The sequence below is a fragment of the Hylobates moloch genome, unplaced genomic scaffold, assembly GCF_009828535.3.
Source record: "Hylobates moloch isolate HMO894 unplaced genomic scaffold, HMol_V3 SCAFFOLD_16, whole genome shotgun sequence".
Taxonomy (NCBI): Eukaryota; Metazoa; Chordata; class Mammalia; order Primates; family Hylobatidae; genus Hylobates; species Hylobates moloch.
The window spans coordinates 16,411,477-16,415,588 of record NW_026652291.1 but is presented as its reverse complement, the minus strand read 5'-3'; the positions used below and the strand labels follow the sequence as shown (position 1 = coordinate 16,415,588).

The 4,112-nt window shown below is 48.1% G+C and overlaps 1 pseudogene; it reads right to left on the bottom strand.

The window, feature by feature from the left end:
• Positions 1-2,183: 2,183 nt before the first annotated feature.
• Positions 2,184-3,289, bottom strand: LOC116484644 (metallophosphoesterase 1-like; annotated as a pseudogene).
• Positions 3,290-4,112: the final 823 nt, after the last annotated feature.

The following is a 4,112-nucleotide window of genomic DNA, read 5'->3' as shown; positions in this document are numbered from 1 at the left end:
TCCTTAGGCGGGTTGCAGCCAGATGGTAGTTTCCTAGGCAAGGACAGCAGAGAACGAGGAATAAAGAAGTGGAAAAGGACCTGGCAAGAGGCCAGCACAGAGAGAACTGTTTGCTCATCCTCTCTGCTCCAGGTGAGAACAGACCTGCATGCCTCGCATTTGCGAGGTCCAATTTTCAGTTAAGTGGTGCCTCAGCGGAAGCATGTGACCTTACTTGCAGTTACATCCAAAGACTATAAATTTTTTTAAAGTGTTCCTGTAGGTTGAGCAGCTTCTATATGCTGGGTTGGGAGGATGCACTCATTAGCCTTCTTGGATTCTCTTTCCTGCTTCTCTATCTGCTTCTGAGCCTGGGACGCTGGCCTGCCTGGAAGGCCCCCTTATCCTCTGCCTCCCACTGGAGTTTGGCCAGCGGGAAGAAGCAGCCGGAGTTAGGAGGGTGGGAAGAGAGTGAAGTCAGGATGTTTATTCTCCAGTTCACACCCCGTAGAGATACCACCAGGGGTTGGCAGTGTACGTCCTGGCATCAACCTCCATTCCTATTGGACGACCCTCCCCGTCATGCTACCTGTATGTAGCAAGCGTTCTGGATTCTGACAACTGTTTTCTCCTTTGCCCTTCAGGCTAACAGCTATAACAGCTACTCCCACTCCCCCGCCCATACACACCATTGCCAGCCAGGTGCTATGCTATGTCTTGTGAGTCTCCCCATCCCTGCTGCGCCTTTGTAAGTGGTCTCCTAATTTCTCTCTCCTCCAATCACCCAGTTTGAATGTGCCATCTGTTCCTTGCTGGGCCCTGGCTGCCACCCAGCTGCATGCGGGTCTTTTTGTACCTTCTTGGAGACCTTCATACCACTCCTGCAATGTCATCATAACAGTCTTCCTTTACAGAGAAGACACCATGTGACTCGCCCAAAGGCACTCAGCTGGAATTTGTGACTCTAGGCATCAGAAGCATGTCAGTCTAATTTCCAAGTGTAGGCCCTGCTCCCTGCCCCCCAGGATCTCTTAGATCTCACAGGGGTCCCCATATCCTTATTTCAATCTTCTCTCAGCACCAGCTGTTTTACAAACTAAACTTTGCTTACCAGCCTTTGGATCAAAGCACTTCAACACCTTTGATTTCCTTTGAGCCTTGGAAGATGAATTTACTTGGATCCAAATCATTCCCAACATACCAAGAACCTACAGATGAAAAGGAATCCAGCAAGGGACCCGTTGGCAGAGGATCGGTGGCCTTGTGTCATCCTTCAGTGTATGGCACACCACGGGCACGCAGGAATGTCCTGGGGAGGTGTGGCATTGTCCCAGCAAGTACAGCCAACATGTGTACAGCTTGGGCTATAGCAGGGGTCATTCGCCTGGTTCAAAAATCCACTGTTCCTTTTAATACATGGCATGACCCATCTATATTAGGGTAAAGCATACCTCCTGGAGAAAGCAATCTTAAGATACAGTGAAGAATATGGTTTTTCATTTCTTTTTCTCAGATGTAAGCATCTGATTTGAACATTCCAGGCTGGCAGATCACTATGCCCCATGTAGCCATCAGCAACCCTGGTACCTTTCAGCTTGTCTCTGCATGTGCAGGAGCAGTGCTGCTTCAGTGTGGACTGTAGGCAAGTAGCAGTCCATCAAACTTCTTGGTAAAAGTCCACCATGAATTGAGTCGCGACATGGATAACACGCTTTCAGAAACTTTTACCTCGATTTGACATTGCCATGACATCCAGGCACATGACCAGTGGACTCGTCTCACCGAACAGGTTGTAGACCAAAAGTTGGTCCGTGATAGGTGGAAATTGGAGTCGGGTGGAAATCATGTTCTTCAACACAGGTAGTTTCAGGAGTTCTGCTTTAGAGTCTACTAATCTATCTGGTCATTTCTGTAGCCAGCAAGAAAGGGAGAAAGAGCATGGAAGAACCACACTCTGTGTCTTTTGTTGTTGTTGTGTTGTTGTTGTTGTTGTAGAGTAGCTGTTCCATTTTTATAGCATGAGAACAGTACAATCTACTACTTATTCTGCAGTAACTCGTTTCAGTGATTGAGAATTTCTGTGATATGCACAGAGACGGCCTATATTTGGTCTCATCATCCACTTGATTCTAACATGATCTCTGCCCAAAGTTCCATTTCTTGGGCTTTGATAATTATTATTAAGCGCAAACGTTGCCTGCTTTTCACCTTGTCTTCTGCTTTCTGAGCAGGTTCAAACCACAGGAAGAAAAGAGGAGGCTAAAAGCTCAAAGTGAGTAAGTGTGAGAACCACAAGGAAGCCCACTGCTCCACAGTAGATGATCAAAACCACGTCCTCACGTGATAGGTGGCACTTGGAGAGGGCGTAGTCTGTGGGTGTGATGCTACCCATAATGAAACTGGGGTTGTTTCTGTTCCTCCAACTGAAAGATGAGAGGCTGAGCTCGGGGATTCATCCCCCGTGCTGCACCTCGCAGGTGCTGTGCGTGTGGCCACTGAGGACCAGTTGTGGCTGGAGCCAACACAGCAGCTTTTGTGATGCCTCCCGAGAGAGCACATCATAGTTCTCCTTAATGGGATGTTCTTTTCCACCGGAGGAGCAACATCTTCCCCAGAACGGTTAGTGTCACTTCTCCAATATAGAAGATAACGCTCTCGGGAGCAATTCAGTCTGTAAGAAACTTCAATGAGCTCTGCTTCTGCTTCAGAACAGAAGCTACAGCTGTCCCCCTTCAGTGCCATGCTGTTGACCATCACGAAGTTAATCCTTTCCAAGAAAACGGGCTTTCAGAGATGAACACTTTCTCAAACCGTTCTACTTCATATGTGTTCATCTCATACCAGTGCCATGGTTTCTAGCAACTACCTTTAGCTGCACATGACTCGGGTGTCTGAACATTTTCTGAAACTGCTCCACATCATCCCCCCACGCCTCAGGGGTGCTCCACTTCCCTTCATCAAAGACATCCTCCAGGATGAAGACGACTTCTGGCTGCAGCAACCACAGGGCTGTCTGGAAGCCTCTCTCCACCTGCCATTCCCTTCGTAATTCATCCAGCCAGTGACCTAGGAATTCCCCGAGCAAGTGGGTGTCAGCCAAAAACATGACTTTGAGCACAGGCTCACGCATGGCCTGTTCACCATCATAGGCTGCGGTTTTCACTTCAGGCCAATTACACCAAAAGATCACTAAGTAATAGATTAAAAATTCACAAAACAGAAGCACAGCAAAGACAATGAATTTCAACAGCAATCAACTCTTCCTCTTCAACGGATGAAAATTCTGTCTTCCAAACCTCAATCTGCTCATAGTCATTTCTCAAGCAACTAACAAATCCATCAAGGGTTCACCATGAGAAAACTGCAGAGCCCTGGGTAGGGTGATGGCATTCAGATCTTAGCTGGGTACTTGTAATTTTTCAGGAAAATCACCGATTCACCTCACCTTTTAAAGAGAGAGAGATTGGTATGAAGGTAGTTGGTTTCTGCTCCCCCAAATCAGAATGCGTTTGTAACAGCCACGCTTTCCCATGCTGTGCACAATGCCAGGCAGGTGGGGCGCACTGGGCGTGGTGCAGGAGCCCTTTCACCTGTGCCTGGCAACGGCTTCAGCAGCCGAGGGGCCCGGGCACTGCAGCCTGAGCCCGGCCGTGCACCCACCACACTCTGTGTCTTAAGATGTCATCTCGGGGATGGTTCATCCTCTTCTCACAATATGCAAGTGAGAACTTTTCAATATGGCCACTGCCCCTAACACAAGGAACGTTGGGAAACCTGGACCCCCACTGTTAAGCGTGCATCCGCCACTGAACCCTAGCCATGGACGATGAGAAGAATGGATTTTGGTGAATGACTACTCGTCTTTTTTTTATCACGTCACCCTTCCTTATCACCCATTCCTGAATACAGCCCACTCAAAATCAAAGCCACCATTTCTACCAAAAAGAGTGATCAGCAGTATTTCCTGTACACTCTCAACTCTCGGTTGGGACACGCAGGAGTAGGAAAATGCTGGACCAGCATCCAAGACCTGCTTACTATTCCTACCTCTGCAGCAAAATGACTCTGTGACCTGGAGGACATTGTTTTATCTCTGTGCTTCAGTTTCCTCCCTTGACGATCAGGGATCATAA